Source organism: Ascidiella aspersa, chromosome 1 (genome assembly GCF_963924565.1).
Source record: "Ascidiella aspersa chromosome 1, kaAscAspe10.2, whole genome shotgun sequence".
Lineage (NCBI taxonomy): Eukaryota > Metazoa > Chordata > Ascidiacea > Phlebobranchia > Ascidiidae > Ascidiella > Ascidiella aspersa.
The window spans coordinates 13,175,035-13,199,850 of NC_139447.1; the positions used below are offsets into that span (position 1 = coordinate 13,175,035).

At 35.3% G+C, this 24,816-nt stretch overlaps 20 non-coding genes across 20 annotated transcripts; 13 read left to right on the top strand and 7 right to left on the bottom strand.

The window, feature by feature from the left end:
- The first annotated feature begins 2,205 nt into the window (after nt 1-2,205).
- On the top strand, nt 2,206-2,277 carry Trnap-ugg (transfer RNA proline (anticodon UGG)). The gene has a single exon. It is a non-coding gene; the product is annotated as a tRNA-Pro (tRNA).
- Nucleotides 2,278-2,560: 283 nt separating this feature from the next.
- Nucleotides 2,561-2,632, top strand: Trnap-ugg (transfer RNA proline (anticodon UGG)). The gene has a single exon. It is a non-coding gene; the product is annotated as a tRNA-Pro (tRNA).
- A 3,952-nt stretch (nt 2,633-6,584) lies between these two features.
- Trnap-ugg (transfer RNA proline (anticodon UGG)) lies at nt 6,585-6,656 on the top strand. The gene has a single exon. It is a non-coding gene; the product is annotated as a tRNA-Pro (tRNA).
- A 2,174-nt stretch (nt 6,657-8,830) lies between these two features.
- Nucleotides 8,831-8,902, bottom strand: Trnad-guc (transfer RNA aspartic acid (anticodon GUC)). Its single transcript has one exon. It is a non-coding gene; the product is annotated as a tRNA-Asp (tRNA).
- A 322-nt stretch (nt 8,903-9,224) lies between these two features.
- Nucleotides 9,225-9,296, top strand: Trnap-agg (transfer RNA proline (anticodon AGG)). The gene has a single exon. It is a non-coding gene; the product is annotated as a tRNA-Pro (tRNA).
- A 283-nt stretch (nt 9,297-9,579) lies between these two features.
- Trnap-ugg (transfer RNA proline (anticodon UGG)) lies at nt 9,580-9,651 on the top strand. Its single transcript has one exon. It is a non-coding gene; the product is annotated as a tRNA-Pro (tRNA).
- Nucleotides 9,652-12,641: 2,990 nt separating this feature from the next.
- Nucleotides 12,642-12,713, top strand: Trnap-ugg (transfer RNA proline (anticodon UGG)). Its single transcript has one exon. It is a non-coding gene; the product is annotated as a tRNA-Pro (tRNA).
- Nucleotides 12,714-14,887: 2,174 nt separating this feature from the next.
- Trnad-guc (transfer RNA aspartic acid (anticodon GUC)) lies at nt 14,888-14,959 on the bottom strand. Its single transcript has one exon. It is a non-coding gene; the product is annotated as a tRNA-Asp (tRNA).
- Nucleotides 14,960-15,281: 322 nt separating this feature from the next.
- On the top strand, nt 15,282-15,353 carry Trnap-agg (transfer RNA proline (anticodon AGG)). Its single transcript has one exon. It is a non-coding gene; the product is annotated as a tRNA-Pro (tRNA).
- A 283-nt stretch (nt 15,354-15,636) lies between these two features.
- On the top strand, nt 15,637-15,708 carry Trnap-ugg (transfer RNA proline (anticodon UGG)). The gene has a single exon. It is a non-coding gene; the product is annotated as a tRNA-Pro (tRNA).
- Nucleotides 15,709-16,658: 950 nt separating this feature from the next.
- Trnap-agg (transfer RNA proline (anticodon AGG)) lies at nt 16,659-16,730 on the top strand. Its single transcript has one exon. It is a non-coding gene; the product is annotated as a tRNA-Pro (tRNA).
- Nucleotides 16,731-18,299: 1,569 nt separating this feature from the next.
- On the bottom strand, nt 18,300-18,371 carry Trnad-guc (transfer RNA aspartic acid (anticodon GUC)). The gene has a single exon. It is a non-coding gene; the product is annotated as a tRNA-Asp (tRNA).
- A 677-nt stretch (nt 18,372-19,048) lies between these two features.
- Nucleotides 19,049-19,120, top strand: Trnap-ugg (transfer RNA proline (anticodon UGG)). The gene has a single exon. It is a non-coding gene; the product is annotated as a tRNA-Pro (tRNA).
- A 1,217-nt stretch (nt 19,121-20,337) lies between these two features.
- Trnad-guc (transfer RNA aspartic acid (anticodon GUC)) lies at nt 20,338-20,409 on the bottom strand. The gene has a single exon. It is a non-coding gene; the product is annotated as a tRNA-Asp (tRNA).
- A 678-nt stretch (nt 20,410-21,087) lies between these two features.
- Trnap-ggg (transfer RNA proline (anticodon GGG)) lies at nt 21,088-21,159 on the top strand. Its single transcript has one exon. It is a non-coding gene; the product is annotated as a tRNA-Pro (tRNA).
- Nucleotides 21,160-21,357: 198 nt separating this feature from the next.
- On the bottom strand, nt 21,358-21,429 carry Trnad-guc (transfer RNA aspartic acid (anticodon GUC)). The gene has a single exon. It is a non-coding gene; the product is annotated as a tRNA-Asp (tRNA).
- Nucleotides 21,430-21,903: 474 nt separating this feature from the next.
- On the top strand, nt 21,904-21,975 carry Trnap-ugg (transfer RNA proline (anticodon UGG)). Its single transcript has one exon. It is a non-coding gene; the product is annotated as a tRNA-Pro (tRNA).
- Nucleotides 21,976-23,196: 1,221 nt separating this feature from the next.
- On the bottom strand, nt 23,197-23,268 carry Trnad-guc (transfer RNA aspartic acid (anticodon GUC)). Its single transcript has one exon. It is a non-coding gene; the product is annotated as a tRNA-Asp (tRNA).
- A 680-nt stretch (nt 23,269-23,948) lies between these two features.
- On the top strand, nt 23,949-24,020 carry Trnap-ugg (transfer RNA proline (anticodon UGG)). The gene has a single exon. It is a non-coding gene; the product is annotated as a tRNA-Pro (tRNA).
- Nucleotides 24,021-24,575: 555 nt separating this feature from the next.
- Nucleotides 24,576-24,647, bottom strand: Trnad-guc (transfer RNA aspartic acid (anticodon GUC)). The gene has a single exon. It is a non-coding gene; the product is annotated as a tRNA-Asp (tRNA).
- Nucleotides 24,648-24,816: the final 169 nt, after the last annotated feature.

The following is a 24,816-nucleotide window of genomic DNA, read 5'->3' on the forward strand; positions in this document are numbered from 1 at the left end:
TGTTTTGCTTAAAAAATTTCGAATCAATTCAGCATAGACTTTAGAAATATATTGACATTCAATCACTTGATTGTCTCATGATTAACCGTCTTATGTGCGTTAGTGGAGGAAACAGAAACACTGATAAGACTTTTCTGACATTTTATCGACTTGGATCGAAAAAAAAATGACATGACTGTAACACTTATTGCAAATCAGAACCTCATTAACTATTTTGGCAGCTGGCTCGTTGCTCTAGGGGTATGGTTCTCGCTTTGGGTGCGAGAGGTCCCGTGTTCAAATCCCGGACGAGCCCTCGTTTTTGACAATAAAAGCAAGGTGGTACTTTAGACAATTGTATTTTCATTTGTCTGTTTTTTTTTAATGTAACAAGGGTTCATATGTAGAACACTAAAGAAAATTACGAGGATTGATAGGTATTCGCAGTCAAAACTAAATCAAATCAAAGTTTCAAACCAAAGCAGAATATTAATTTACTTGACAAAAAAATAACCTCACCGTCAAGGAATCGAACCCCGGTCTCCCGCGTGACAGGCGGGGATACTGACCACTATACTAACGAGTAACCCGACTGTGATTTGACATAATAAGAACCATATGTATTTATAACACACTAATTTTGAAAAACAAACATTTTCCTTGTGCTGAATAAGAATAGTTTGTCCCACCTTAATAACTAAATGTTCTGAATAACTTAAATTAGATCTATCGTGTTTAATAGCGTTAAAAACGAAAACAAACCTAACAAACCAATGTTCTCAAAATGGGTTAATTGACTTGCAATTGAAAAACAAGATTATCAAGAGATTTGAAACGTATTTTAAATAAAGACAGGATTGTAATATTTAATCAAAATAAAAAACTTATTTCAATATGTTACAGCGTAATGGCTCGTTGGTCTAGGGGTATGATTCTCACTTAGGGTGCAAGAGGTCTCGGGTTCCAATCCCGGACGAGCCCTATTCTTTTAAATAAATCAACAAGGTATTACTTCGGGATTATTTGCGAGTTTTGTTAATTGTTTTGCTTAAAAAATTTCGAATCAATTCAGCATAGATTTTAGAAATATATTGACATTCAATCACTTGATTATCTCATGATCAACCGTCTTAAGTGCGGTAGTGGATTAAACAGCAACACTGATAAGACTTTTCTAACATTTTATCGACTTGGATCGAAAAAAAATATGACATGACTGTAACACTTATTGAAAATGATAACCTTCATTAACTAATGTTGGCAGCTGGCTCGTTGGTCTAGGGGTATAATTCTCGCTTTGGGTGCGAGAGGTCCTGGATGCAAATCCCGGACGAGCCCTCTTTTTTGTCAATAAAAGCAAGGTGATACTTGAAAATAACGAAAATAACGAGGATTGATAGGTATTCGCAGTCAAAACTAAATCAAATCAAAGTTTCAAACCAAAGCAGAATATTAATTTACTTGACAAAAAAATAACCTCACCGTCAGGGAATCGAACCCCGGTCTCCCGCGTGACAGGCGGGGATACTGACCACTATACAAACGAGGAACCCGACTGTGATTTGACATAATAAGAACCATATGTATTTATAACACACTAATTTTGAAAACAAACATTTTCCTTGTGCTGAATAAGAATAGTTTGTCCCACCTTAATAACTAAATGTTCTGAATAACTTAAATTAGATCTATCGTGTTTAATAGCGTTAAAAACGAAAACAAACCTAACAAACCAATGTTCTCAAAATGGGTTAATTGATTTGCAATTGAAAAACAAGATTATCAAGAGGTTTGAAACGTATTTTAAATAAAGACAGGATTGTAATATTTAATCAAAATAAAAAACTTATTTCAATATGTTACAGCGTAATGGCTCGTTGGTCTAGGGGTATGATTCTCGCTTAGGGTGCAAGAGGTCTCGGGTTCTAATCCCGGACGAGCCCTAATCTTTTAACGTAATCAACAAGGTATTACTTTGGGGATTATTTGCGAGTTTTGTTAATTGTTTTGCTTAAAAAATTTCGAATCAATTCAGCATAGACTTTAGAAGTATATTGACATTCAATCACTTTGATTGTCTCATGATTAACCGTCTTATGTGCGTTAGTGGAGGAAACAGAAAGACTGATAAGACTTTTCTGACATTTTATCGACTTGGATCGAAAAAAAATGACATGACTGTAACACTTATTGCAAATCAGAACCTCATTAACTATTTTGGCAGCTGGCTCGTTGGTCTAGGGGTATAATTCTCGCTTTGGGTGCGAGAGGTCCCGGGTTCAAATCCCGGACGAGCCCTAATCTTTTAAATAAATCAACAAGGTATTATTTCGGGGATTATTTGCGAGTTTTGTTAATTGTTTTGCTTAAAAAATTTCGAATCAATTCAGCATAGACTTTAGAAATATATTGACATTCAATCACTTGATTGTCTCATGATTAACCGTCTTATGTGCGTTAGTGGAGGAAACAGAAACACTGATAAGACTTTTCTGACATTTTATCGACTTGGATCGAAAAAAAAATGACATGACTGTAACACTTATTGCAAATCAGAACCTCATTAACTATTTTGGCAGCTGGCTCGTTGCTCTAGGGGTATGGTTCTCGCTTTGGGTGCGAGAGGTCCCGGGTTCAAATCCCGGACGAGCCCTCGTTTTTGACAATAAAAGCAAGGTGGTACTTTAGACAATTGTATTTTCATTTGTCTGTTGTTTTTTAATGTAACAAGGGTTCATATGTAGAACACTAAAGAAAATAACGAGGATTGATAGGTATTCGCAGTCAAAACTAAATCAAATCAAAGTTTCAAACCAAAGCAGAATATTAATTTACTTGACAAAAAAATAACCTCACCGTCAAGGAATCGAACCCCGGTCTCCCGCGTGACAGGCGGGGATACTGACCACTATACTAACGAGTAACCCGACTGTGATTTGACATAATAAGAACCATATGTATTTATAACACACTAATTTTGAAAAATTAACATTTTCCTTGTGCTGAATAAGAATAGTTTGTCCCACCTTAATAACTAAATGTTCTGAATAACTTAAATTAGATCTATCGTGTTTAATAGCGTTAAAAACGAAAGCAAACCTAACAAACCAATGTTCTCAAAATGGGTTAATTGACTTGCAATTGAAAAACAAGATTATCAAGAGATTTGAAACGTATTTTAAATAAAGACAGGATTGTAATATTTAATCAAAATAAAAAATTATTTCAATATGTTACAGCGTAATGGCTCGTTGGTCTAGGGGTATGATTCTCGCTTAGGGTGCAAGAGGTCTCGGGTTCCAATCCCGGACGAGCCCTAATCTTTTTAATAAATCAACAAGGTATTACTTCGGGATTATTTGCGAGTTTTGTTAATTGTTTTGCTTAAAAAATTTCGAATCAATTCAGCATAGATTTTAGAAATATATTGACATTCAATCACTTGATTATCTCATGATCAACCGTCTTAAGTGCGGTAGTGGATTAAACAGCAACACTGATAAGACTTTTCTAACATTTTATCGACTTGGATCGAAAAAAAATATGACATGACTGTAACACTTATTGAAAATGATAACCTTCATTAACTAATGTTGGCAGCTGGCTCGTTGGTCTAGGGGTATAATTCTCGCTTTGGGTGCGAGAGGTCCTGGATTCAAATCCCGGACGAGCCCTCTTTTTTGTCAATAAAAGCAAGGTGATACTTGAAAATAACGAAAATAACGAGGATTGATAGGTATTCGCAGTCAAAACTGAATCAAATGAAAGTTTCAAACCAAAGCAGAATATTAATTTACTTGACAGAAAAATAACCTCACCGTCAGGGAATCGAACCCCGGTCTCCCGCGTGACAGGCGGGGATACTGACCACTATACAAACGAGGAACCCGACTGTGATTTGACATAATAAGAACCATATGTATTTATAACACACTAATTTTGAAAACAAACATTTTCCTTGTGCTGAATAAGAATAGTTTGTCCCACCTTAATATCTCAATGTTCTGAATAACTTAAATTAGATCTATCGTGTTTAATAGCGTTAAAAACGAAAACAAACCTAACAAACCAATGTTCTCAAAATGGGTTAATTGACTTGCAATTGAAAAACAAGATTATCAAGAGATTTGAAACGTGTTTTAAATAAAGACAGGATTGTAATATTTAATCAAAATAAAAAACTTATTTCAATATGTTACAGCGTAATGGCTCGTTGGTCTAGGGGTATGATTCTCGCTTAGGGTACAAGAGGTCTCGGGTTCCAATCCCGGACGAGCCCTAATCTTTTAACTAAATCAACAAGGTATTACTTCGGGGTTTATTTGCGAATTTTGTTAATTGTTTTGCTTAAAAAATTTCGAATCAATTCAGCATAGACTTTAGAAGTATATTGACATTCAATCACTTATTGATAATCTCATGATCAACCGTCTTAAGTGCGGTAGTGGATTAAACAGCAACACTGATAAGACTTTTCTAACATTTTATCGACTTGGATCGAAAAAAATATGACATGACTGTAACACTTATTGAAAATCATAACCTTCATTAACTAATGTTGGCAGCTGGCTCGTTGGCCTAGGGGTATAATTCTCGCTTTGGGTGCGAGAGGTCCCGGGTTCAAATCCCGGACGAACCCTCTTTTTTGACAATAAAAGCAAGGTGATACTTCAGGCAATTGTATTTTCATTTGTCTGTTGTTTTTGTCTGTAACAAGGGTTCAGATGTAGAATACAAAAGAAAATAATGAGGATTGATAGGTATTCGTAGTCAATACTAAATCAAATCAAAGTTTCAAACCAAAGCAGAATATCAATTTACTTGACAAAAAAATAACCTCCCCGCCGGGGAATCGAACCCCGGTCTCCCGCATGACAGGCGGGGAAACTGACCACTATACAAACGAGGAACCCGACTGTGATTTGACATAATAAGAACCATATGTATTTATAACACACTAATTTTGAAAACAAACATTTTCCTTGTGCTGAATAAGAATAGTTTGTCCCACCTTAATAACTAAATGTTCTGAATAACTTAAATTAGATCTATCGTGTTTAATAGCGTTAAAAACGAAAACAAACCTAACAAACCAATGTTCTCAAAATGGGTTAATTGATTTGCAATTGAAAAACAAGATTATCAAGAGGTTTGAAACGTATTTTAAATAAAGACAGGATTGTAATATTTAATCAAAATAAAAAACTTATTTCAATATGTTACAGCGTAATGGCTCGTTGGTCTAGGGGTATGATTCTCGCTTAGGGTGCAAGAGGTCTCGGGTTCCAATCCCGGACGAGCCCTAATCTTTTAACTTTATCAACAAGGTATTACTTCGGGGATTATTTGCAAGTTTTGTTAATTGTTTTGCTTAAAAAATTTCGAATCAATTCAGCATAGACTTTAGAAGTATATTGACATTCAATCACTTTGATTGTCTCATGATCAACCGTCTTATGTGCGTTAGTGGAGTAAACAGAAACACTGATAAGACTTTTCTGACATTTTATCGACTTGGATCGAAAAAAAATGACATGACTGTAACACTTATTGCAAATCAGAACCTCATTAACTATTTTGGCAGCTGGCTCGTTGCTCTAGGGGTATAATTCTCGATTTGGGTGCGAGAGGTCCCGGATTCAAATCCCGGAGGTGCCCTCTTTTTGACAATAAAATCAAGGTGATATTTCAGGCAATTGTATTTTCATTTGTCTGTTGTTTTTGACTGTAACAAGGGTTCAGATGTAGAATACAAAAGAAAATAATGAGGATTGATAGGTATTCGTAGTCAATACTAAATCAAATCAAAGTTTCAAACCAAAGCAGAATATTAATTTACTTGACAAAAAAATAACCTCCACGTCGGGGAATCGAACCCCGGTCTCCCGCGTGACAGGCGGGGATGCTGACCACTATACTAACGAGGAACCCGACTGTGATTTGACATAATAAGAACCATACGTATTTATAACACACTAATTTTGAAAACAAACATTTTCCTTGTGCTTAATAAGAATAGTTTGTCCCACCTTAATAACTAAATGTTCTGAACAACTTCAATTATATCTATCGTGTTTAATAGCGTTAAAAACGAAAACAAACCTAACAAACCAATGTTCTCAAAATGGGTTAATTGACTTGCAATTGAAAAACAAGATTATCAAGAGATTTGAAACGTATTTTAAATAAAGACAGGATTGTAATATTTAATCAAAATAAAAAATTATTTCAATATGTTACAGCGTAATGGCTCGTTGGTCTAGGGGTATGATTCTCGCTTAGGGTGCAAGAGGTCTCGGGTTCCAATCCCGGAAGAGCCCTAATCTTTTAAATAAATCAACAAGGTATTACTTCGGGATTATTTGCGAGTTTTGTTAATTGTTTTGCTTAAAAAATTTCGAATCAATTCAGCATAGATTTTAGAAATATATTGACATTCAATCACTTGATTATCTCATGATCAACCGTCTTAAGTGCGGTAGTGGATTAAACAGCAACACTGATAAGACTTTTCTAACATTTTATCGACTTGGATCGAAAAAAAATATGACATGACTGTAACACTTATTGAAAATGATAACCTTCATTAACTAATGTTGGCAGCTGGCTCGTTGGTCTAGGGGTATGATTCTCGCTTTGGGTGCGAGAGGTCCTGGATTCAAATCCCGGACGAGCCCTCTTTTTTGTCAATAAAAGCAAGGTGATACTTGAAAATAACGAAAATAACGAGGATTGATAGGTATTCGCAGTCAAAACTAAATCAAATGAAAGTTTCAAACCAAAGCAGAATATTAATTTACTTGACAAAAAAATAACCTCACCGTCAGCGAATCGAACCCCGGTCTCCCGCGTGACAGGCGGGGAAACTGACCACTATACAAACGAGGAACCCGACTGTGATTTGACATAATAAGAACCATATGTATTTATAACACACTAATTTTGAAAACAAACATTTTCCTTGTGCTGAATAAGAATAGTTTGTCCAACCTTAATAACTAAATGTTCTGAATAACTTAAATTAGATCTATCGTGTTTAATAGCGTTAAAAACGAAAACAAACCTAACAAACCAATGTTCTCAAAATGGGTTAATTGATTTGCAATTGAAAAACAAGATTATCAAGAGGTTTGAAACGTATTTTAAATAAAGACAGGATTGTAATATTTAATCAAAATAAAAAACTTATTTCAATATGTTACAGCGTAATGGCTCGTTGGTCTAGGGGTATGATTCTCGCTTAGGGTGCAAGAGGTCTCGGGTTCCAATCCCGGACGAGCCCTAATCTTTTAACTTAATCAACAAGGTATTACTTCGGGGATTATTTGCGAGTTTTGTTAATTGTTTTGCTTAAAAAATTTCGAATCAATCCAGCATAGACTTTAGAAGTATATTGACATTCAATCACTTTGATTGTCTCATGATTAACCGTCTTATGTGCGTTAGTGGAGCAAACAGAAACACTGATAAGACTTTTCTGACATTTTATCGACTTGGATCGAAAAAAAATGACATGACTGTAACACTTATTGCAAATCAGAACCTCATTAACTATTTTTGCAGCTGGCTCGTTGCTCTAGGGGTATAATTCTCGCTTTGGGTGCGAGAGGTCCCGGATTCAAATCCCGGAGGAGCCCTCTTTTTGACAATAAAATCAAGGTGATATTTCAGGCAATTGTATTTTCATTTGTCCGTTGTTTTTGACTGTAACAAGGGTTCAGATGTAGAATACAAAAGAAAATAATGAGGATTGATAGGTATTCGTAGTCAATACTAAATCAAATCAAAGTTTCAAACCAAAGCAGAATATTAATTTACTTGACAAAAAAATAACCTCCACGTCGGGGAATCGAACCCCGGTCTCCCGCGTGACAGGCGGGGATGCTGACCACTATACTAACGAGGAAACCGACTGTGATTTGACATAATAAGAACCATACGTATTTATAACACACTAATTTTGAAAACAAACATTTTCCTTGTGCTTAATAAGAATAGTTTGTCCCACCTTAATAACTAAATGTTCTGAACAACTTAAATTATATCTATCGTGTTTAATAGCGTTAAAAACGAAAACAAACCTAACAAACCAATGTTCTCAAAATGGGTTAATTGACTTCCAATTGAAAAACAAGATTATCAAGAATTTTGAAACGTATTTTAAATAAAGACAGGATTGTAATATTTTATCAAAATAAAAAACTTATTTCAATATGTTACAGCGTAATGGCTCGTTGGTCTAGGGGTATGACTCTCGCTTAGTGTGCAAGAGGTCTCGGGTTCCAATCCCGGACGAGCCCTAATCTTTTAACTAAATCAACAAGGTATTACTTCGGGGTTTATTTGCGAGTTTTGTTAATTGTTTTGGTTAAAAAATTTCGAATCAATTCAGCATAGACTTTAGAAATATATTGACATTCAATCACTTGATTGTCTCACGATTAACCGTCTTAAGTGCGGTAGTGGAGGAAACAGAAACACTGATAAGACTTTTCTAACATTTTATCGACTTGGATCGAAAAAAAATGACATGACTGTAACACTTATTGCAAATCAGAACCTCATTAACTATTTTGGCAGCTGGCTCGTTGCTCTAGGGGTATAATTCTCGCTTTGGGTGCGAGAGGTCCCGGATTCAAATCCCGGAGGAGCCCTCTTTTTGACAATAAAATCAAGGTGATATTTCAGGCAATTGTATTTTCATTTGTCCGTTGTTTTTGACTGTAACAAGGGTTCATATCTAGAATACTAAAGAAAATAACGAGGATTGATAGGTGTTCGTAGTCAAAACTAAATCAAATCAAAGTTTCAAACCAAAGCAGAATATTAATTTACATGACAAATAAATAACCTCCCCGTCGGGGAATTGAACCCCGGTCTCCCGCGTGACAGGCGGGGATACTGACCACTATACTAACGAGGAACACGACTGTGATTTGACATAATAAGAACCATACGTATTTATAACACACTAATTTTGAAAACAAACATTTTCCTTGTGCTGAATAAGAATAGTTTGTCCCACCTTAATAACTAAATGTTCTGAATAACTTAAATTATATCTATCGTGTTTAATAGCGTTAAAAACGAAAACAAACCTAACAAACCAATGTTCTCAAAATGGGTTAATTGACTTGCAATTGAAAAACAAGATTATCAAGAGATTTAAAAGGTATTTTAAATAAAGACAGGATTGTAATATTTAATCAAAATAAAAAACTTATTTCAATATGTTACAGCGTAATGGCTCGTTGGTCTAGGGGTATGATTCTCGCTTAGGGTGCAAGAGGTCCCGGGTTCCAATCCCGGACGAGCCCTAATCTTTTAACTAAATCAACAAGGTATTACTTCGGGGTTTATTTGCGAGTTTTGTTAATTGTTTTGGTTAAAAAATTTCGAATCAATTCAGCATAGACTTTAGAAATATATTGACATTCAATCACTTGATTGTCTCATGATTAACCGTCTTAAGTGCGGTAGTGGAGGAAACAGAAACACTGATAAGACTTTTCTAACATTTTATCGACTTGGATCGAAAAAAAAATGACATGACTGTAACACTTATTGCAAATCAGAACCTCATTAACTATTTTGGCAGCTGGCTCGTTGGTCTAGGAGTATGATTCTCGCTTTGGGTGCGAGAGGTTCCGGGTTCAAATCCCGGACGAGCCCTCGTTTTTGACAATAAAAGCAAGGTGGTACTTTAGACAATTGTGTTTTCATTTGTCTGTTTTTTTTTTTACTGTAACAAGGGTTCATATGTATAATACTAAAGAAAATGACGAGGATTGATAGGTATTCGTAGTCAAAACTAAATCAAATCAAAGTTTCAAACAAAGCAGAATATTAATTTACATGACAAATAAATAACCTCACCGTCGGGGAATTGAACCCCGGTCTCCCGCGTGACAGGCGGGGATACTGACCACTATACTAACGAGGAACCCGACTGTGATTTGACATAATAAGAACCATATGTATTTATAACACACTAATTTTGAAAACAAACATTTTCCTTGTGCTGAATAAGAATAGTTTGTCCCACCTTAAAAACTAAATGTTCTGAATAACTTAAATTAGATCTATCGTGTTTAATAGCGTTAAAAACGAAAACAAACCTAACAAACCAATGTTCTCAAAATGGGTTAATTGACTTGCAATTGAAAAACAAGATTATCAAGAGATTTGAAACGTATTTTAAATAAAGACAGGATTGTAATATTTAATCAAAATAAAAAACTTATTTCAATATGTTACAGCGTAATGGCTCGTTGGTTTAGGGGTATGATTCTCGCTTAGGGTGCAAGAGGTCTCGGGTTCCAATCCCGGACGAGCCCTAATCTTTAACCAAATCAACAAGGTATTACTTCGGGGTTTATTTGCGAGTTTTGTTAATTGTTTTGCTTAAAAAATTTCGAATCAATTCAGCATAGACTTTAGAAGTATATTGACATTCAATCACTTATTGATAATCTCATGATCAACCGTCTTAAGTGCGGTAGTGGATTAAACAGCAACACTGATAAGACTTTTCTAACATTTTATCGACTTGGATCGAAAAAAATATGACATGACTGTAACACTTATTGAAAATCATAACCTTCATTAACTAATGTTGGCAGCTGGCTCGTTGGCCTAGGGGTATAATTCTCGCTTTGGGTGCGAGAGGTCCCGGGTTCAAATCCCGGACGAACCCTCTTTTTTGACAATAAAAGCAAGGTGATACTTCAGGCAATTGTATTTTCATTTGTCTGTTGTTTTTGTCTGTAACAAGGGTTCAGATGTAGAATACAAAAGAAAATAATGAGGATTGATAGGTATTCGTAGTCAATACTAAATCAAATCAAAGTTTCAAACCAAAGCAGAATATCAATTTACTTGACAAAAAAATAACCTCCCCGCCGGGGAATCGAACCCCGGTCTCCCGCATGACAGGCGGGGAAACTGACCACTATACAAACGAGGAACCCGACTGTGATTTGACATAATAAGAACCATATGTATTTATAACACACTAATTTTGAAAACAAACATTTTCCTTGTGCTGAATAAGAATAGTTTGTCCCACCTTAATAACTAAATGTTCTGAATAACTTAAATTAGATCTATCGTGTTTAATAGCGTTAAAAACGAAAACAAACCTAACAAACCAATGTTCTCAAAATGGGTTAATTGATTTGCAATTGAAAAACAAGATTATCAAGAGGTTTGAAACGTATTTTAAATAAAGACAGGATTGTAATATTTAATCAAAATAAAAAACTTATTTCAATATGTTACAGCGTAATGGCTCGTTGGTCTAGGGGTATGATTCTCGCTTAGGGTGCAAGAGGTCTCGGGTTCCAATCCCGGACGAGCCCTAATCTTTTAACTTTATCAACAAGGTATTACTTCGGGGATTATTTGCAAGTTTTGTTAATTGTTTTGCTTAAAAAATTTCGAATCAATTCAGCATAGACTTTAGAAGTATATTGACATTCAATCACTTTGATTGTCTCATGATCAACCGTCTTATGTGCGTTAGTGGAGTAAACAGAAACACTGATAAGACTTTTCTGACATTTTATCGACTTGGATCGAAAAAAAATGACATGACTGTAACACTTATTGCAAATCAGAACCTCATTAACTATTTTGGCAGCTGGCTCGTTGCTCTAGGGGTATAATTCTCGATTTGGGTGCGAGAGGTCCCGGATTCAAATCCCGGAGGTGCCCTCTTTTTGACAATAAAATCAAGGTGATATTTCAGGCAATTGTATTTTCATTTGTCTGTTGTTTTTGACTGTAACAAGGGTTCAGATGTAGAATACAAAAGAAAATAATGAGGATTGATAGGTATTCGTAGTCAATACTAAATCAAATCAAAGTTTCAAACCAAAGCAGAATATTAATTTACTTGACAAAAAAATAACCTCCACGTCGGGGAATCGAACCCCGGTCTCCCGCGTGACAGGCGGGGATGCTGACCACTATACTAACGAGGAACCCGACTGTGATTTGACATAATAAGAACCATACGTATTTATAACACACTAATTTTGAAAACAAACATTTTCCTTGTGCTTAATAAGAATAGTTTGTCCCACCTTAATAACTAAATGTTCTGAACAACTTCAATTATATCTATCGTGTTTAATAGCGTTAAAAACGAAAACAAACCTAACAAACCAATGTTCTCAAAATGGGTTAATTGACTTGCAATTGAAAAACAAGATTATCAAGAGATTTGAAACGTATTTTAAATAAAGACAGGATTGTAATATTTAATCAAAATAAAAAATTATTTCAATATGTTACAGCGTAATGGCTCGTTGGTCTAGGGGTATGATTCTCGCTTAGGGTGCAAGAGGTCTCGGGTTCCAATCCCGGAAGAGCCCTAATCTTTTAAATAAATCAACAAGGTATTACTTCGGGATTATTTGCGAGTTTTGTTAATTGTTTTGCTTAAAAAATTTCGAATCAATTCAGCATAGATTTTAGAAATATATTGACATTCAATCACTTGATTATCTCATGATCAACCGTCTTAAGTGCGGTAGTGGATTAAACAGCAACACTGATAAGACTTTTCTAACATTTTATCGACTTGGATCGAAAAAAAATATGACATGACTGTAACACTTATTGAAAATGATAACCTTCATTAACTAATGTTGGCAGCTGGCTCGTTGGTCTAGGGGTATGATTCTCGCTTTGGGTGCGAGAGGTCCTGGATTCAAATCCCGGACGAGCCCTCTTTTTTGTCAATAAAAGCAAGGTGATACTTGAAAATAACGAAAATAACGAGGATTGATAGGTATTCGCAGTCAAAACTAAATCAAATGAAAGTTTCAAACCAAAGCAGAATATTAATTTACTTGACAAAAAAATAACCTCACCGTCAGCGAATCGAACCCCGGTCTCCCGCGTGACAGGCGGGGAAACTGACCACTATACAAACGAGGAACCCGACTGTGATTTGACATAATAAGAACCATATGTATTTATAACACACTAATTTTGAAAACAAACATTTTCCTTGTGCTGAATAAGAATAGTTTGTCCAACCTTAATAACTAAATGTTCTGAATAACTTAAATTAGATCTATCGTGTTTAATAGCGTTAAAAACGAAAACAAACCTAACAAACCAATGTTCTCAAAATGGGTTAATTGATTTGCAATTGAAAAACAAGATTATCAAGAGGTTTGAAACGTATTTTAAATAAAGACAGGATTGTAATATTTAATCAAAATAAAAAACTTATTTCAATATGTTACAGCGTAATGGCTCGTTGGTCTAGGGGTATGATTCTCGCTTAGGGTGCAAGAGGTCTCGGGTTCCAATCCCGGACGAGCCCTAATCTTTTAACTTAATCAACAAGGTATTACTTCGGGGATTATTTGCGAGTTTTGTTAATTGTTTTGCTTAAAAAATTTCGAATCAATCCAGCATAGACTTTAGAAGTATATTGACATTCAATCACTTTGATTGTCTCATGATTAACCGTCTTATGTGCGTTAGTGGAGCAAACAGAAACACTGATAAGACTTTTCTGACATTTTATCGACTTGGATCGAAAAAAAATGACATGACTGTAACACTTATTGCAAATCAGAACCTCATTAACTATTTTTGCAGCTGGCTCGTTGCTCTAGGGGTATAATTCTCGCTTTGGGTGCGAGAGGTCCCGGATTCAAATCCCGGAGGAGCCCTCTTTTTGACAATAAAATCAAGGTGATATTTCAGGCAATTGTATTTTCATTTGTCCGTTGTTTTTGACTGTAACAAGGGTTCAGATGTAGAATACAAAAGAAAATAATGAGGATTGATAGGTATTCGTAGTCAATACTAAATCAAATCAAAGTTTCAAACCAAAGCAGAATATTAATTTACTTGACAAAAAAATAACCTCCACGTCGGGGAATCGAACCCCGGTCTCCCGCGTGACAGGCGGGGATGCTGACCACTATACTAACGAGGAAACCGACTGTGATTTGACATAATAAGAACCATACGTATTTATAACACACTAATTTTGAAAACAAACATTTTCCTTGTGCTTAATAAGAATAGTTTGTCCCACCTTAATAACTAAATGTTCTGAACAACTTAAATTATATCTATCGTGTTTAATAGCGTTAAAAACGAAAACAAACCTAACAAACCAATGTTCTCAAAATGGGTTAATTGACTTCCAATTGAAAAACAAGATTATCAAGAATTTTGAAACGTATTTTAAATAAAGACAGGATTGTAATATTTTATCAAAATAAAAAACTTATTTCAATATGTTACAGCGTAATGGCTCGTTGGTCTAGGGGTATGACTCTCGCTTAGTGTGCAAGAGGTCTCGGGTTCCAATCCCGGACGAGCCCTAATCTTTTAACTAAATCAACAAGGTATTACTTCGGGGTTTATTTGCGAGTTTTGTTAATTGTTTTGGTTAAAAAATTTCGAATCAATTCAGCATAGACTTTAGAAATATATTGACATTCAATCACTTGATTGTCTCACGATTAACCGTCTTAAGTGCGGTAGTGGAGGAAACAGAAACACTGATAAGACTTTTCTAACATTTTATCGACTTGGATCGAAAAAAAATGACATGACTGTAACACTTATTGCAAATCAGAACCTCATTAACTATTTTGGCAGCTGGCTCGTTGCTCTAGGGGTATAATTCTCGCTTTGGGTGCGAGAGGTCCCGGATTCAAATCCCGGAGGAGCCCTCTTTTTGACAATAAAATCAAGGTGATATTTCAGGCAATTGTATTTTCATTTGTCCGTTGTTTTTGACTGTAACAAGGGTTCATATCTAGAATACTAAAGAAAATAACGAGGATTGATAGGTGTTCGTAGTCAAAACTAAATCAAATCAAAGTTTCAAACCAAAGCAGAATATTAATTTACATGACAAATAAATAACCTCCCCGTCGGGGAATTGAACCCCGGTCTCCCGCGTGACAGGCGGGGATACTGACCACTATACTAACGAGGAACACGACTGTGATTTGACATAATAAGAACCATACGTATTTATAACACACTAATTTTGAAAACAAACATTTTCCTTGTGCTGAATAAGAATAGTTTGTCCCACCTTAATAACTAAATGTTCTGAATAACTTAAATTATATCTATCGTGTTTAATAGCGTTAAAAACGAAAACAAACCTAACAAACCAATGTTCTCAAAATGGGTTAATTGACTTGCAATTGAAAAACAAGATTATCAAGAGATTTAAAAGGTATTTTAAATAAAGACAGGATTGTAATATTTAATCAAAATAAAAAACTTATTTCAATATGTTACAGCGTAATGGCTCGTTGGTCTAGGGGTATGATTCTCGCTTAGGGTGCAAGAGGTCCCGGGTTCCAATCCCGGACGAGCCCTAATCTTTTAACTAAATCAACAAGGTATTACTTCGGGGTTTATTTGCGAGTTTTGTTAATTGTTTTGGTTAAAAAATTTCGAATCAATTCAGCATAGACTTTAGAAATATATTGACATTCAATCACTTGATTGTCTCATGATTAACCGTCTTAAGTGCGGTAGTGGAGGAAACAGAAACACTGATAAGACTTTTCTAACATTTTATCGACTTGGATCGAAAAAAAAATGACATGACTGTAACACTTATTGCAAATCAGAACCTCATTAACTATTTTGGCAGCTGGCTCGTTGGTCTAGGAGTATGATTCTCGCTTTGGGTGCGAGAGGTTCCGGGTTCAAATCCCGGACGAGCCCTCGTTTTTGACAATAAAAGCAAGGTGGTACTTTAGACAATTGTGTTTTCATTTGTCTGTTTTTTTTTTTACTGTAACAAGGGTTCATATGTATAATACTAAAGAAAATGACGAGGATTGATAGGTATTCGTAGTCAAAACTAAATCAAATCAAAGTTTCAAACAAAGCAGAATATTAATTTACATGACAAATAAATAACCTCACCGTCGGGGAATTGAACCCCGGTCTCCCGCGTGACAGGCGGGGATACTGACCACTATACTAACGAGGAACCCGACTGTGATTTGACATAATAAGAACCATATGTATTTATAACACACTAATTTTGAAAACAAACATTTTCCTTGTGCTGAATAAGAATAGTTTGTCCCACCTTAAAAACTAAATGTTCTGAATAACTTAAATTAGATCTATCGTGTTTAATAGCGTTAAAAACGAAAACAAACCTAACAAACCAATGTTCTCAAAATGGGTTAATTGACTTGCAATTGAAAAACAAGATTATCAAGAGATTTGAAACGTATTTTAAATAAAGACAGGATTGTAATATTTAATCAAAATAAAAAACTTATTTCAATATGTTACAGCGTAATGGCTCGTTGGTTTAGGGGTATGATTCTCGCTTAGGGTGCAAGAGGTCTCGGGTTCCAATCCCGGACGAGCCCTAATCTTTAACCAAATCAACAAGGTATTACTTCGGGGTTTATTTGCGAGTTTTGTTAATTGTTTTGGTTAAAAAATTTCGAATCAATTCAGCATAGACTTTAGAAGTATATTGACATTCAATCACTTGATTATCTCATGATCAACCGTCTTAAGTGCGGTAGTGGATTAAACAGCAACACTGATAAGACTTTTCTAACATTTTGTCGACTTGGATCGAAAAAAAATATGACATGACTGTAACACTTATTGAAAATGATAACCTTCATTAACTATTCTTGGCAGCTGGCTCGTTGGTCTAGGGGTATGATTCTCGCTTAGGGTGCGAGAGGTCTCGGGTTCCAATCCCGGACGAGCCCTAATCTTTTAACTTAATCAACAAGGTATTACTTCGGGGATTATTTGCGAGTTTTGTTAATTGTTTTGCTTAAAAAATTTCGAATCAATCCAGCATAGACTTTAGAAGTATATTGACATTCAATCACTTTGATTGTCTCATGATTAACCGTCTTATGTGCGTTAGTGGAGCAAACAGAAACACTGATAAGACTTTTCTGACATTTTATCGACTTGGATCGAAAAAAAATGACATGACTGTAACACTTATTGCAAATCAGAACCTCATTAACTATTTTGGCAGCTGGCTCGTTGCTCTAGGGGTATAATTCTCGCTTTGGGTGCGAGAGGTCCCGGATTCAAATCCCGGAGGAGCCCTCTTTTTGACAATAAAATCAAGGTGATATTTCAGGCAATTGTATTTTCATTTGTCCGTTGTTTTTGACTGCAACAAGGGTTCAGATGTAGAATACAAAAGAAAATAATGAGGATTGATAGGTATTCGTAGTCAATACTAAATCAAATCAAAGTTTCAAACCAAAGCAGAATATTAATTTACTTGACAAAAAAATAACCTCCACGTCGGGGAATCGAACCCCGGTCTCCCGCGTGACAGGCGGGGATGCTGACCACTATACTAACGAGGAACCCGACTGTGATTTGACATAATAAGAACCATACCTATTTATAACACACTAATTTTGAAAACAAACATTTTCCTTGTGCTTAATAAGAATAGTTTGTCCCACCTTAATAACTAAATGTTCTGAACAACTTAAATTATATCTATCGTGTTTAATAGCGTTAAAAACGAAAACAAACCTAACAAACCAATGTTCTCAAAATGGGTTAATTGACTTCCAATTGAAAAACAAGATTATCAAGAATTTTGAAACGTATTTTAAATAAAGACAGGATTGTAATATTTAATCAAAATAAAAAACTTATTTCAATATGTTACAGCGTAATGGCTCGTTGGTCTAGGGGTATGACTCTCGCTTAGTGTGCAAGAGGTCTCGGGTTCCAATCCCGGACGAGCCCTAATCTTTTAACTAAATCAACAAGGTATTACTTCGGGGTTTATTTGCGAGTTTTGTTAATTGCTTTGGTTAAAAAATTTCGAATCAATTCAGCATAGACTTTAGAAATATATTGACATTCAATCACTTGATTGTCTCACGATTAACCGTCTTAAGTGCGGTAGTGGAGGAAACAGAAACACTGATAAGACTTTTCTAACATTTTATCGACTTGGATCGAAAAAAAATGACATGACTGTAACACTTATTGCAAATCAGAACCTCATTAACTATTTTGGCAGCTGGCTCGTTGCTCTAGGGGTATAATTCTCGCTTTGGGTGCGAGAGGTCCCGGATTCAAATCCCGGAGGAGCCCTCTTTTTGACAATAAAATCAAGGTGATATTTCAGGCAATTGTATTTTCATTTGTCCGTTGTTTTTGACTGTAACAAGGGTTCATATCTAGAATACTAAAGAAAATAACGAGGATTGATAGGTATTCGTAGTCAAAACTAAATCAAATCAAAGTTTCAAACCAAAGCAGAATATTAATTTACATGACAAATAAATAACCTCCCCGTCGGGGAATTGAACCCCGGTCTCCCGCGTGACAGGCGGGGATACTGACCACTATACTAACGAGGAACACGACTGTGATTTGACATAATAAGAACCATATCTATTTATAACACACTAATTTTGAAAACAAACATTTTCCTTGTGCTGAATAAGAATAGTTTGTCCCACCTTAATAACTAAATGTTCTGAATAACTTAAATTATATCTATCGTGTTTAATAGCGTTAAAAACGAAAACAAACCTAACAAACCAATGTTCTCAAAATGGGTTAATTGACTTGCAATTGAAAAACAAGATTATCAAGAGATTTAAAAGGTATTTTAAATAAAGACAGGATTGTAATATTATATCAAAATAAAAAACTTATTTCAATATGTTACAGCGTAATGGCTCGTTGGTCTAGGGGTATGATTCTCGCTTAGGGTGCAAGAGGTCTCGGGTTCCAATCCCGGACGAGCCCTAATCTTTTAACTAAATCAACAAGGTATTACTTCGGGGTTTATTTGCGAGTTTTGTTAATTGTTTTGGTTAAAAAATTTCGAATCAATTCAGCATAGACTTTAGAAATATATTGACATTCAATCACTTGATTGTCTCATGATTAACCGTCTTAAGTGCGGTAGTGGAGGAAACAGAAACACTGATAAGACTTTTCTAACATTTTATCGACTTGGATCGAAAAAAAAATGACATGACTGTAACACTTATTGCAAATCAGAACCTCATTAACTATTTTGGCAGCTGGCTCGTTGGTCTAGGAGTATGATTCTCGCTTTGGGTGCGAGAGGTTCCGGGTTCAAATCCCGGACGAGCCCTTGTTTTTGACAATAAAAGCAAGGTGGTACTTTAGACAATTGTATTTTCATTTGTCTGTTTTTTTTTTACTGTAACAAGGGTTCATATGTATAATACTAAAGAAAATGACGAGGATTGATAGGTATTCGTAGTCAAAACTAAATCAAATCAAAGTTTCAAACAAAGCAGAATATTAATTTACATGACAAATAAATAACCTCACCGTCGGGGAATTGAACCCCGGTCTCCCGCGTGACAGGCGGGGATACTGACCACTATACTAACGAGGAACCCGACTGTGATTTGACATAATAAGAACCATATGTATTTATAACACACTAATTTTGAAAACAAACATTTTCCTTGTGCTTTATAAGAATAGTTTGTCCCACCTTAAAAACTAAATGTTCTGAATAACTTAAATTAGATCTATCGTGTTTAATAGCGTTAAAAACGAAAACAAACCTAACAAACCAATGTTCTCAAAATGGGTTAATTGACTTGCAATTGAAAAACAAGATTATCAAGAGATTTGAAACGTATTTTAAATAAAGACAGGATTGTAATATTTAATCAAAATAAAAAACTTATTTCAATATGTTACAGCGTAATGGCTCGTTGGTTTAGGGGTATGATTCTCGCTTAGGGTGCAAGAGGTCTCGGGTTCCAATCCCGGACGAGCCCTAATCTTTTAAATAAATCAACAAGGTATTACTTAGGGGATTATTTGCGAGTTTTGTAAATTGTTTTGCTTAAAAAATTTCGAATCAATTCAGCATAGATTTTAGAAATATATTGACATTCAATTACTTGATTGTCTCATGATTAACCGTCTTATGTGCGTGAGTGGAGGAAACAGAAACACTGATAAGACTTTTCTGACATTTATCGACTTGGATCGAAAAAAAAAATGACATGACTGTAACACTTATTGCAAATCAGAACCTCATTAACTATTTTGGCAGCTGGCTCGTTCGTCTAGGGGTATGATTCTCGCTTTGGGTGCGAGAGGTCCCGAGTTCAAATCCCGGATGAGCCCTCGTTTTGACAATAAAAGCAAGGTGGTACTTTAGACAATTGTATTTTCATTTGTCTGTTTTTTTTTACTGTAACAAGGGTTCATGTGTAGAATACTAAAGGAAAATAACGAGGATTGATAGGTATTCGTAGTCAAAACTAAATCAAATCAAAGTTTCAAACCAAAGCAGAATATTAATTTACATGACAAAAAAATAACCTCCCCGTCGGGGAATCGAACCCCGGTCTCCCGCGTGACAGGCGGGGATACTGACCACTATACTAACGAGGAACCCGACTGTGATTTGACATAATAAGAACCATATGTATTTATAACACACTAATTTTGAAAACAAACATTTTCCTTGTGCTGAATAAGAATAGTTTGTCGCACCTTAATAACTAAATGTTCTGAATAACTTAAATTATATCTATCGTGTTTAATAGCGTTTAAAACGAAAACAAACCTAACAAACCAATGTTCTCAAAATGGGTTAATTGACTTGCAATTGAAAAACAAGATTATCAAGAGATTTAAAAGGTATTTTAAATAAAGACAGGATTGTAATATTTAATCAAAATAAAAAATTATTTCAATATGTTACAGCGTAATGGCTCGTTGGTCTAGGGGTATGATTCTCGCTTAGGGTGCAAGAGGTCTCGGGTTCCAATCCCGGACGAGCCCTAATCTTTTAACTAAATCAACAAGGTATATTTACTTCGGGGTTTATTTGCGAGTTTTGTAAATTGTTTTGGTTAAAAAATTTCGAATCAATTCAGCATAGACTTTAGAAATATATTGTCATTCAATCACTTGATTGTCTCATGATTAACCGTCTTATGTGCGGTAGTGGAGGAAACAGAAACACTGATAAGACTTTTCTAACATTTTATCGACTTGGATCGAAAAAAAATGACATGACTGTAACACTTATAGCAAATCAGAACCTCATTAACTATTTTGGCAGCTGGCTCGTTGGTCTAGGGGTATGATTCTCGCTTGGGGTGCGAGAGGTCCCGGGTTCAAATCCCGGACGTGCCCTCTTTTTTGACAATAAAAGCAAGGTGATACTTCAGGCAATTGTATTTTCATTTGTCAGTTGTTTTTGACTGTAACAAGGGTTCAGATGTAGAATACAAAAGAAAATAATGAGGATTGATAGGTATTCGTAGTCAATACTAAATCAAATCAAAGTTTCAAACCAAAGCAGAATATTAATTTACTTGACAAAAAAATAACCTCCCCATCGGGGAATCGAACCCCGGTCTCCCGCGTGACAGGCGGGTATACTGACCACTATACTAACGAGGAACCCGACTGTGATTTGACATAATAAGAACCATACGTATTTATAACACACTAATTTTAAAAAACAAACATTTTCCTTGTGCTGAATAGGAATAGTTTGTCCCACCTTAATAACTAAATGTTCTGAACAACTTAAATTATATCTATCGTGTTTAATAGCGTTAAAAACGAAAACAAACCTAACAAACCAATGTTCTCAAAATGGGTTAATTGACTTCCAATTGAAAAACAAGATTATCAAGAATTTTGAAACGTATTTCAAAAAAAGACACGATTGTAATATTTAATAAAAAAAAAAAAACTTAATTCAATATGTTACAACGTAATGGCTCGTTGGTCTAGGGGTATGATTCTCGCTTAGGGTACAAGATGTCCCGGGTTCCAATCCAGGACGAGCCCTAATCTTTCAACTGAATCACAAGGTATTACTTCGGGGATTATTTGCGAGTATGAACCTCATTAACTATTTTGGCAGCTGGCTCGTTGGTCTAGAGGTATGATTCTCGCTTTGGGTGCGAGAGGTCCAGGGTTTAAATCCCGGACGAGCCCTCGTTTTTGACAATAAAAGCAAGGTGGTACTTTAGACAATTGTATTTTCATTTGTCTGTTTTTTTTTTACTGTAACAAGGGTTCATATGTAGAATACTAAAGAAAATAACGAGGATTGATAGTTATTCGTAGTCAAAACTAAATCAAATCAAAGTTTCAAACCAAAGCAGAATATTAATTTACATGACAAAAAAATAACCTCCCCGCAGGGGAATCGAACCCCGGTCTCCCGCGTGACAGGCGGGGATACTGACCACTATACTAGCGAGGTACCCGACTGTGATTTCACATAACAACAACCATATGTATTTATAACACACTAATTTTGAAAACAAACATTTTCCTTGTGCTGAATAAGAATAGTTTGTCCCACCTTAATAACTAAATGTTCTGAAAAACTTAAATTAAATCTATCGTGTTTAATAGCGTTAAAAACGAAAACAAACCTAACAAACCAATGTTCTCAAAATGGGTTAATTGACTTGCAATTGAAAAACAAGATTATCAAGAGATTTGAAACGTATTTTAAATAAAGACAGGATTGTAATATTTAATCAAAATAAAAAACTTATTTCAATATGTTACAGCGTAATGGCTCGTTGGTCTAGGGGTATGATTCTCGCTTAGGGTGCAAGATGTCCCGGGTTCCAATCCCGGACGAGCCCTAATCTTTCAACTGAATCACAAGGTATTACTTCGGGGATTATTTGCGAGTTTTGTTAATTGTTTTGCTTAAAAAAATTCGAATCCATTCAGCTTAGACTTTAGAAGTATATTGACATTCAATCACTTGATTATCTCATGATCAACCGTCTTAAGTGCGGTAGTGGATTAAACAGCAACACTGATAAGACTTTTCTAACATTTTATCGACTTGGATCGAAAAAAAATATGACATGACTGTAACACTTATTGAAAATGATATCCTTCATTAACTAGTGTTGGCAGCTGGCTCGTTGGTCAAGGGGTATAATTCTCGCTTTGGGTGCGACAGGTCCTGGGTTCAAATCCCGGACGAGCCCTCTTTTTTGTCAATAAAAGCAAGGTGATAATTCAGGCAATTGTATTTTCATTTGTCTGTTTTTTTGACTGTAACAAGGGTTCAGATGTAGAATACAAAAGAAAATAATGAGGATTGATAGGTATTCGTAGTCAATACTAAATCAAATCAAAGTTTCAAACCAAAGCAGAATATTAATTTACTTGACAAAAAAAAATAACCTCCCCGTCGGGGAATCGAACCCCGGTCTCCCGCGTGACAGGCGGGGATACTGACCACTATACTAACGAGGAATCCGACTGTGATTTGACATAATAAGAACCATACGTATTTATAACACACTCATTTTGAAAACAAACATTTTCCTTGTGCTGAATAAGAATAGTTTGTCCCACCTTAATAACTAAATGTTCTGAACAACTTAAATTATATCTATCGTGTTTAATAGCGTTAAAAACGAAAACAAACCTAACAAACCAATGTTCTCAAAATGGGTTAATTGACTTGCAATTGAAAAACAAGATTATCAAGAGATTTAAAAGGTATTTTAAATAAAGACAGGATTGTAATATTTAATCAAAATAAAAAACTTATTTCAATATGTTACAGCGTAATGGCTCGTTGGTCTAGGGGTATGATTCTCGCTTAGGGTGCAAGAGGTCTCGGGTTCCAATCCCGGACGAGCCCTAATCTTTAACTAAATCAACAAGGTATTACTTCGGGGTTTATTTGCGAGTTTTGTTAATTGTTTTGGTTAAAAAATTTCGAATCAATTCAGCATAGATTTTAGAAGTATATTGACATTCAATCACTTGATTATCTCATGATCAACCGTCTTAAGTGCGGTAGTGGATTAAACAGCAACACTGATAAGACTTTTCTATCATTTTATCGACTTGGATCGAAAAAAAAATATGACATAACTGTAACACTTATTGAAAATGATAACCTTCATTAACTAATCTTGGCAGCTGGCTCGTTGGTCTAGGGGTATGATTCTCGCTTTGGGTGCGAGAGGTCCCGGGTTCAAATCCCGGACGAGCCCTAATCTTTTAAATAAATCAACAAGGTATTACTTCGGGGATTATTTGCGAGTTTTGTTAATTGTTTTGCTTTAAAAAATTCGAATCAATTCAGCATAGACTTTAGAAATATATTGACATTCAATTACTTGATTGTCTCATGATTAACCGTCTTATGTGCGTGAGTGGTGGAAACAGAAACACTGATAAGACTTTTCTGACATTTATATACTTGGATCGAAAAAAAAAAATGACATGACTGTAACACTTATTGCAAATCAGAACCTCATTAACTATTTTGGCAGCTGGCTCGTTGGTCTAGGGGTATGATTCTCGCTTTGGGTCCGAGAGGTCCCGAGTTCAAATCCCGGATGAGCCCTCGTTTTTGACAATAAAAGCAAGGTGGTACTTTAGACAATTGTATTTTCATTTGTCTGTTTTTTTTTACTGTAACAAGGGTTCATGTGTAGAATACTAAAGGAAAATAACGAGGATTGATAGGTATTCGTAGTCAAAACTAAATCAAATCAAAGTTTCAAACCAAAGCAGAATATTAATTTACATGACAAAAAAATAACCTCCCCGTCGGGGAATCGAACCCCGGTCTCCCGCGTGACAGGCGGGGATACTGACCACTATACTAACGAGGAACCCGACTGTGATTTGACATAATAAGAACCATATGTATTTATAACACACTAATTTTGAAAACAAACATTTTCCTTGTGCTGAATAAGAATAGTTTGTCGCACCTTAATAACTAAATGTTCTGAATAACGTAAATTAGATCTATCGTGTTTAATAGCGTTAAAAACGAAA